At 44.0% G+C, this 10,350-nt stretch overlaps 1 long non-coding RNA gene across 1 annotated transcript; it reads left to right on the forward strand.

Moving 5' to 3' along the window:
* Nucleotides 1–2,341: 2,341 nt before the first annotated feature.
* On the forward strand, nucleotides 2,342–3,107 carry LOC112883949. The gene is made up of 3 exons (XR_003227001.1): nucleotides 2,342–2,504; nucleotides 2,655–2,738; nucleotides 2,834–3,107. It is a non-coding gene; the product is annotated as an uncharacterized LOC112883949 (long non-coding RNA).
* Nucleotides 3,108–10,350: the final 7,243 nt, after the last annotated feature.

A 10,350-nucleotide genomic window follows, 5' to 3' on the forward strand; every position in this document is an offset into this window, starting at 1 on the left:
ATAAGGTTGTTGTTAGGTGCAGCAGCGCTAGTGCCGTCCGATGTGGAGGTCAGATCAGATCTCACCGGATCAGCAGATCATGGCGCCTTCTTTTTTTCCCCTCGCCGGGCTATCGTTTTCCTCTGAAAGGAAACGAGAATGAAACCTCACGAGATTCCCCTCCGTGAGGAAAGCCGGTGCACTAGCCTTTTCTTTGCAGTGAGATGGTCGTACTGGCTGGCTACTACCTCTGGACTCTGCTACTCGTGGAATCTGAAATCCTGTTCGTGCAACTTGCACAGACAGGAGAGAGAGAGAGAGAGAGAGAGAGAGAGAGAGAGAGAGAGAGAGGGTGGGGGGGGGGGGGGGGGGAGGGAGTAGCTAGGTACTACTAGTTTTCGAGGACCTAACCTGCGAGATTCTCTCTGATTTTCTGAAAGTGACAAGAGCTATTGTGCGTGTGCTTGGTTCATTGGTTGGCGACGGCGCGAGATTCTTTCCTTCCTCATCGCTCGTCAGACTCCACAAACCGTAAAGCCTACAGTTCGTGGAGAGACCGAGAGAGACCACAGAGGGAGTGAGTAGCGGATCAATCTGAAATCTGAATTTCTGAATCTCCTCTGAATTTCACGTACTGATCCGAAAGCTAGCGCGCGCACACTATCCCTCGAATCACACAACTCACAAAAGACGTCCGGTCCATGCCCATCAACGTTGGCGGCTTCGAATATTCTCCTCAACCACTGTCCACTGAATTGCAAAGTAGGAAAAGCAACCAAAGTTCTAACTCTGAACGTTTGGGCTCAGTTGTGTTGTTTCCATCCAAACGCGATGCTAATCTGATATGAAAATAGTCCAAACTTACACTTGAGTTTCAGTCGAAATTCTTTTGAAGATACACTTGAGTTAACGTTCAGATGAGATTTTAAAAACTGCAGATACAGTTCGTACAGTACCAGCATCTCCTTTGCCTTTTGGGAAATTTCAGTGCAATTTGATGCACGCCTGGCTCTGGCTTGTAGTAATATTCGTTTCTTTTTTATTCCAAAGCTATTTTGTCGGGCACTGATGTGTGATATTCCTCCTCCTCTGGTTCTGCTGCCCAAGTGGTGGGCCCCACTACGCGGCGAATCGATGCCTCTGTCTCACTAACAGCTGGCCACGTCAGCGTGCTGGAGGGAGACCGACAACGGCAACGTGCCACTCCCGCCACCGGGATTCCGATTCTCTCCTCTGGCTGGCCTGCCCTTTCATTTTCCTCTCCTTTTTCAAGGGAACAATACAAATTTCTCAGTCCTGGAGAATCTTCCAAGGACTCATAATTTGGCACTTTAGTTTCCAAATGATTTTGGTTAGTACAATCATCTCTCTCTCCTCTCTCGTTTTTTTCTTTTACTTTTCCGAAACAGCACAGACGAATGAATGCTGAGTATTGGTCTCAAATGGCATGGAAATTTCAGCAACAATAGCACACGTGGCGGTAGAATTCCGTCGAGCGTTGGCCTTCATGGAAATTTCACTTGAGTTCTTGCTATGTTATACGTAGGTCATTCTAGAACTATGCAGTTAGTTTGAGATCGAAAACTCAGGTCCTGTCTACCTCGATTCAAGTTCTTCTTTGGCACACCTTTTTGGATGGCATTCACGGAGAGTTTTATTAAAACTGTGCTAAATGGATATTTTTACTAGCAGCTTCGTTCATGAAGTATCTGGTATGGTATGAAATATCTGGTGAAGCTGTTTCCAGCTTACACTAGAGAGAAAGAGCCGAAAATCGTAGTTTCACCCAGCTTCTCCCGTAGGCCCATATTTCACGATTTTGAAAATAATTCCAGCTTCATCAAAGAAGCTGTTTCAGAAGCCGTTTTAAAAGAAACTGAAGCTATGCCAACCACTGCAGCTTTGCTTTTCAGCAGTTGGGTTGGCAATGGTCGATCCCCTGTTTCTTTTGAGACCCTGCTTGCCCATTTGTGCCAACTGCTAACAAAAGAGGAGATGGACTTTGGCATAAACTCCACGCTGAGTTTGTACTATATATAAATCAGCTGGTGCCCTGTCACAATCTTGCGAGAATCTTGAGTAGTGAGTGCCCCATGGCAACACCCTCACACCAAAAGGAGAATGAACATTTGGACTGCGTGCATCTGATCTCCAAGCTTTCATGGCCCAACCAAAAGGAGGAGATTATTAGGATCTGATCTTACCTCACTACTCCCCATTATAAAAATCTGAAGGGGTTAAGATAGGATAAGATAAGATACTAATCCCTTGCATAATGAAATGTGGGAGAGAGAGAGAGAGAGAGAGAGAGAGAGAGAGAGAGAGAGAGAGAGAGAGTCAGTCTAGAGAATAAGAGGACAAGATGAACAAGTCTTCGGAGTAATCTCCGGGGATCTCAAAGATTCTTCTGCCCCTTCAAACTGGTCCATTTTTTTTCTCTTGTTGATGTTTCTCATGTGAAGATGAGATTGCAACCAAGTCAAGATGTGGCTCTTGGGATCTCTGAGGGGGCAATTGGCCAATCAGTCAGTCTCCTGGTCCTTGCTTCCAGCTTTTAACTATGTGCTGTTAGGACTTTGAATGCGTCCTTTTGGACCCTGGTCCTTGGCATCAACTTTGAATAGAACTACTAGTAGTAGTACCAAAAGGTTTGTTCATGGAAGTTTTTGGTGCAGGTTTATCTTACAGAGCTAGCAGAAGTAGTTTATCTACAACACCAGCCATCCAAGAAACAGAACCCACTTTGTTTGTGAGAAGAGGTAGCTGTTGAATAGTAGAATATTTTTGTTATATTTTGCAGATCTGCCCCTGGCAGATTCATTCCAGGGGTTATAAAATATTAAAATATGCCCAGGAGACAGGCCTGCAATTCTTGGAGTGATGGCAAGAGATAAGATGGCCAGGCATGCAGGACAGCTTTAGGGGGACAGCAAAAGGCAGTCTTGAAATCTGGCTCTCCCTCAAGCTTGCAGTTGCAGCACCCAACAGCACAACGAAAGGAGAGAAGAGACGACCGGTAGGTAATCTAGTGCCCTGGGGCTGCAACCCACCATTGATCTCTGGAGATCCGATAAGGATCTCGATAGCTGCAGGCCGTGTGTACGGTTTGCGATAACCTAGTACAATGATATCCCATTTCCTCTTGCATACATTGGTGTATACCGTGGTGCAGTATATATCACAGTATCAGGATATACAATATTTTTTTCCCTTTTCAAGCATCACCATATTATCATTTTTTTTTTGTAAATGGTTGCTTGATGAGTCTAATACCCGTAGCTCAAAGTTTGGTCGCGATGGCCGAATTATACACGTGTTTGGTTCACATCCCATTATATGGCCGAAACCTACTTAATATTTAGGAACGGAAAGCTTGGATATCTGACGGCACAAATACGCTCAATTTCGCCTCCTAGCCATCTTTTGTGCGTTGACGAACTGCAACACAAGAATGAGATGTTTCATTTCTAGAGGATTACAAAAGGCAGCAGCAATATAATCTCATAGCAAAGTGGCAAATGGCCACGCTCGTTCCATCAGCTACTTTGGTCCCAAGGGATCCCTCATCTCCCTGGCCTTATCACTGTCACTGGCAACAGCAGCAGCAACAACGGTTTCACTGTGGCAGTGCGCATCCCACGGCATCCCCTGAGGCCGTGACTCAGTGAGCCCCTGACCCCCTTTCTACCAAAAGCCACGGTTGATGTAAAGGGCGGCAGCATCTAGTTGGTGTGGGGCATCAACAATGGCGTCCACCACCTATCCACACTTCTTGTGCATGATTCCATGGTTCATCATCCATTCAAGGGGACCATGGGATGAGGAGACTCGGAGCGGCCCTCCACGGTTTGACGAGAGCCGTCCGATCCGGAATCGATGCATGGAGAGAGGAGGCGAGCGGAAAAACCATTTGATATATAAATAAAAGGTCGTTACGAACTTATTGATGTGTGTCTCATTTTTTGGGTGGAATATGAAGCATTGTGAGGTTCTCATTGTATTCATCTTTTTTATAAAAAAAAAATTAAATTACATTTATAGCGCGAACACCATAGCTCTTTATTAGTTTTCAATTGAGCCAATATGCCATGTGCGATGTCTAAAATTGTAATAGAACTCCAATGAGGTTGGAAAATACCACTTTGGATGTGACGGTAAGCCTTCGTGTTAGTGAAGCAAACACTATACTAGTGCTCTAGTAGGCTATCTGCTAATTGGTTGACAAATATATGTTGAATAGTGGCAAAGTAAATGTTGCCATATTCTTTTGGTACCGATGCACGTTTCATGTGCCCCATAGTTTTAGCTAAACCACTTTGGGAGTTTGGTTTTATAAAGACTGTTTTTATTTGAGTAATGTATAGAAGCCCAAATAGGTGGTAGGACCACTATTTGTAAAATGTATTGATCATTTATATAAGACATACACTAATATATAGTAATGCCGCCACATGTATACGTTTGGTGAAACAGCCAATGGTGTTGAAGTCTTTGGCGTGTGGACACCCAACAAGGAATCAATGACAGCATGGCAGTTCATACAATTTTATTGTGCTTTATTAGGTTATGTTGGGATGTCTAGGCATTTAAAAAACACCGACAACTAGAAAAGCATCTGTCCAAGGATTTCTCCAGCCGGATGGCGGAATGCACCCGCCTAATCCTAGTTTAGAATGAGTTTGGGGAAGTCAAGGAATGCTACATCAAGAGCCGTATGAACACGGAAAGCACACAAGGGATTTAGAGTGATTCAGGCCGCCGGAGCCTAAAACCCTACGTCCACTGTGTGTTGTATTGGCTGAGCTTGTGAATCTTGTGTGTTCGTGGAACTTTTGTGAACCTTGTGTTCTAGCGTGCGCACTCTCTCTTTTATAGGCTCAAGGGGAGCGCGTACACTGAGCGGGGTCCCGACAGGTGGACCCGGCGATATAAGTAAATAACGTAAACATTGGAGTCTTAAATGCTACAGATTCGGAAATTTTCCTCTTCGGCTTCCGTGCGTATCCTCCGTCTGGATTTGGTCTTGTGCCGTCTCGCCTGTACAGGGTCTGCTGCCAGTGACATGCACAGTGAGAGACATGCTGACACTTTTGGGTCACAGTTCCCGCTGACAGGCGAAGGGGCTATGTTGACCTGCCATGCTGTAACCTCCGCGCGCACTGTAGCAGCGCACGCCGCGATCCTCCTGCAGCAGATCATAATTACACTTTGCTGATGCGCGCGGTGCTGTGATGTGACTACACGCCGCCCGCCCGCGCGCGCAGCGCGGTGATGTGATGCGCCGCCTCGGTAACAGGCGAGCTTACCTACACGCCGCCCGCCCGCGCGCGTAGCGCGGTGATGTGATGCGCCGCCTCGGTAACAGGCGAGCTTACCGTGGTGTCAGCATACTTGCCCAACGTATCAGTGGGCAGCCCATGCCCTGTCTTGGACACGCGCACCCGACCTACCCGCATTTAATGCGGTAGTTGGGCTGGCGTCCCGCCGAAGACTGGCTGCCACCGGATACGTGGCAGAGTTGGCTTAGCAGCCGCTTCCTCAGGAGCATGCGGCGCCACCGGACCTCTTCCCCGGTGGGAAGGGAGGTCCGGGCCGCACCAGCTGGCGCTGGCGCACAGGTCCTCTGGGGTCCGGCTTCCATACGTAGGGGCCCGGACCAACCTGCGGTGGACCGGGCCGGCGATAGCCATTCCCGTGCGTCTCGTCCTCGTGGGCACATAGAGGCACCGGACCTGCTAGAGCATGGGGGGATGTCCCGACATCATGACCCCAGCTGTCAGACCCGGGCCGTATGCCCGTCACTCAAAGGCTTAGTGCGAGGTTACACATAACCTTGCGTCCCTCGGGTTGAACACACTAGCAGGAGGTTGTACCGACAGCATCCAATTTTTTCATTTATTGTACTTGTGGGCACAGTACCACCTGTTTTATGGAATTAAAAGCAAACAGTAAATTTTACTGCCATAACAAAGAAAGGTACATTTTCTTTTTTGATAATTGTACGTAATACAAAAGTATCAAAAACTCCAAGGAGAGAAAAACAAACATAATGAAAAAAATATTCTCTTTCCCCCTTCTCTTAGCTTCCCCAAAAAAAAACTATAATATTCTCTTTCAACAAAGTTTGTAGATTCGTTTGTACGGCAAGATACACTCCTTGGAGCAAGAGCAAAGAATCCAAGGAGAATACAATCTGACCCAATCGATCAAAACACATGCATGTGTCCAGTTGAAAAAAACATGCATGTGAACACGATGGCTATTACCTACACGGCCTCTTGACCTTTTGAGGACCCATGCATCTCTCGATATGCCATCCTTGCGTCCAAAGGCAGGCATGTGGGGCTCGTCAGAATCTCCTCAGATCCAAGGCTAATCATAGCATTCCAAACGGGTGCTGCAGTTTTGCTTTGCTTTTGGGTTAGGTTTGGTCTTTGCTATGCCCTTCTTCCATAGAACCAAAAAGTCAGTTCAAAAGGTAGTCACAGATTATGAATGCAAATTTAACAAATTGAATAGCTGTGTGCTAGGTAGCAACTAGCAAGTCAAAAAAGGAAGTTGGTGAACATATGACGTGCAGAACCTTCTTAAATGTTAATCAAAACAAATTTAATTTCTTGACCGTTTAAATTTGAACTATATATCCATTTTTCATCGGATCGCTGTAGTGAACAAGAGAGCAAAAGACAAGAAAAGAATAAGCACCAAATGGAGATGTCATGCAAGAATGAAAAATAGAAACAACCAACAATATGTGGTTTTTGCAGTTGTGATATGATGGTATGTATGATGCCATGGGAGCAGATCAGACGGATTCCACAAATCAAGTGGGGCATGTGACCACAATATGCTTGGACCTTTTTTTTTCTGTACCAGGAAATGGGTATTTCCGTCAATATCTTTGGCTTTGAATGGGGAATAATGGGAGCATTCAGCTTTGTTCTCCTCATCTTTTCCATTGACAGTGAGGGTGTTAGGTACTTTGCACAAATGGAGAAAATGTAATAGAATATGGAACTCTAACCTGTTCTTGTGGAGTTCAACACCATAGGGAAAATGGTGCACACAATAATTGACAAACACCCTTGTGAAGGTAGGGATAGTGAAATGGAATAGGTTCTATTTGGGACTAGAAACTAGTGGTATTTTCTTATTGCTTTCCAATGTTAAGTACAAAACCATCTTATGTGTGTAAGTTTGCTTTATTGAAAGTGGCTAACGTTTCTGTTTGCATCAACCTTATTGCCTTTTTACCTTTTTTCTTAACAAAAATAATTTTTTCTCAAATACAACTTAGAATTACAAGTCTCGCCTTGTTTCAAAGTAGAAATAGTAAAATAGTCATGGAATATATCAGTATGGTGCTTGCGTACCAGCACTATTGATGCCTGCCAAAATTAAGTTTTACCATGAGGCATCTTCTATTGACTAAAAACTTAGTAGAGGTGTAATTTGCAACTTGCAAGACATAGATTAACTAAAATCAGCAAAATAGGCTAGGTGTTGGTTCCACGGACTAAACTTTAGTCCCTGTTACATCGAAGGTTTGGTTACTAATTGGGAGTATTAAATATAGACTAATTATAAAACTAATTGTACATATAGATGCTAATTTGCGAGAAAAATCTATTAAACATAATTAGTCTATGATTTGACAATATGGTGCTACAGTGAATGTGTGCTAATGATGGATTAATTATGCTTAATAGATTTATCTCATGAATTAGCATCCATCTATGTAATTAGTTTTATAATTATCTTATATTTAATTTTCCTAATTAACGTTCAAAGATTTGATGTGATATGAAACTTTGGTGCTTACGATCAAACACCGCTTAGGAGCCGACGGCTCTTACGATCTTGGAGTGCTTCATCCTCTTCTTCCAAGCTCCAACCCTCTAGCGTGACAGGGGGAGAATCTTTGTAGCTTGGGCAATGTGACGTTGGCTTGTCGTGTTGCCCCTTTGAGAGGAGAATCTCTCCCTCACTCTCCTAGCCGTGTCCTTTCAGCAATGGCAAAAACAAAATCCCATGGAGATCTCATCTGACCTGACCCGCTCCTCTCTGGCCCACTAATACATGGAATCCTTATCCCTTGCCAATAATTCTTCCACAGCTCTGCTCCTGCAGCAAGAGGAATCTTTCGTATTAGATGCCTAAACCACTGCCACGTGGATGAAACCCATTGGTTCGGAGGAGGATCAATCTTGTGTTGGATCTAGGAGGATGGTATAACTTACCAAACTTACTACATGAATAATGGATCTATCTCTGCACACTGACTTTAACTTTACTATCATATCTAGTGATGGAAAGATTTATTGCACTTTGCTGCGAATAAAACTCTGCTATCCTTTTGTTGATTAGTACTTCCTCCGTCTTAAATTATTAGTCGTTTTAGTTTTTCTAGATACATAGTTATGCATCTACTCCTACATATATATTTATGTCTAGGTGGTTAGCAAAATTTATAAATCTAGAAAAATCAAAACGACTAATAACGAAGGAAGTAGCACTGTATGAATACTTTGTAATAGTAATTCAACGTTAAGTGCTATTAACTTTTGTGAAGTGAGTACTTGACATCCTATGTGATTATAGCTTTGTTAATAAGGCTGTACATCCCTTTTCGTCAGATTTGACAGATTCTGAAGTTTGAATTGCACTAGCTCGTTGAAGAGGATAGGAGAGGAAACCTCTCACTTTCATGGCATGATGACATGAAGATATCTTGATCTATCATGTACCACTTTGATGCATACTTGGGCATAGAGAATGTAGCAATTGGTCCTTCGTTTGAGAGAAAATGGATAATTTTAAGCGGAAGCAACTGGATAGTTTAATTTGTACCACATGTTAGAATCTAATAAAACTGAACAACATAAGCATAACCATTTAAGCTAGAGCTTAAACTTCCTAGAAAAATTCTGAGCCACAGAAGAGCTGCACCAACATACACAAATAAGGGTGTCTAATTAGATCATAGGAATTCAATATGAAGCAATTTCATATCCCATTCAAACAATGAGAAATTCTTGCATGTTTTCAAAAGGGGGTTTGATTTGTTGTGGAGTTGAAAACAAAAGCAAAACAATAATCTATAAACCACCATGTAGATGTATTATTAATTAGAATGCGTGGTTTTCACATTTGACCTCAGCCTCATCTTCATTTAGAATGAGGATAGATGCATTTAATACTATGATGCTTACATACCCCGCTTCTCAATAAGCTTCGGTGTCTACTCAACATTCCAAGTGTGACGTGTGAATTATTAACCACATCACAAGTCTTAATACACTTCAAAATTCCCGAATCCTAGTAGGAGTACAGAGGACAGTTGACTAGGATAATACGCAGGATCCGCATCTTCAAAACCACCTCATCACCTCCGTAAAAAGAATCTCTCATCTGACAAATGCGGTGCTAGCATAATTGATGACAAAATAATTCATGAATGTTTACGCACAACGATAATCCGAATGTAGGATATTGAAAATTTGTGGGAATTTTAAGTGAATGTCTAAGCTGCTGGCAGTTTGTATTTGAAAGAATGATGCTAGCAAACTTCAGAGATACCGGTTCTAGGTTTGTCTCGGGGCCTTGAGTGACACCTACCTCTCACCAACCCCGGGGATGGGATCTTACATACACACAGCCGAAGTAGAAGAAGCAGCAGGACAATTCCTTGGTGGAATAGACTGCACAGAGGACCTCAAAGCTAGCGACAAGGAAGGGCGAGGCCGCGAGGAATCTTCCAGCCATGGAAAATAAAAACCTTGCCGCCACCTCCAAGTTTTGCAATATCGCACGGGAGTCCTGTCTCACAAAACTTTCCACATACCAGGCACAAATTACTTTTAGGGATACACAATCGCAAAAATGGACATGGTCCAAAGAAAGACCATAAAAGATCTGTCTCGAGCATTCCTCATCAGAAAAAAAGACACTATTATTATTCAATCAATTTGTAAATGTTTGACTCCACTTAGCAAGGGTAATTCGCTTTGCCTCCCACCACTTCACCATCCAACTGATCATCAGCGCCTCACGCGTTACCCCACATACCTCTCTCATCGCGACCTTCCCGGTGGCATGTTAACTAAAAACCGAGTCAAAGCGGGTTGATCCACACTAGTACTTCGCCGTAATAATCCCACACCTAATGACCTAAAGAGGGTTGCGCTACCGGCATCTTTCAGGTGCATCCTGAGTTGGAAGTGGGCTAGCCCGAATTGTTGGAAGGCCAAGGGGCCTAACCGTAAAGAGAGGGGGAAGAAAGAGAGTGATTCCCAGGCCGGAGTCGGGGCACCGCAGCCGGCAGGGGAAGCGGTCTCTGGACGCCTCTTCGCTGTTACGCGACGAAACGCC

This window comes from Panicum hallii, chromosome 3 (assembly GCF_002211085.1).
Source record: "Panicum hallii strain FIL2 chromosome 3, PHallii_v3.1, whole genome shotgun sequence".
NCBI lineage: Eukaryota > Viridiplantae > Streptophyta > Magnoliopsida > Poales > Poaceae > Panicum > Panicum hallii.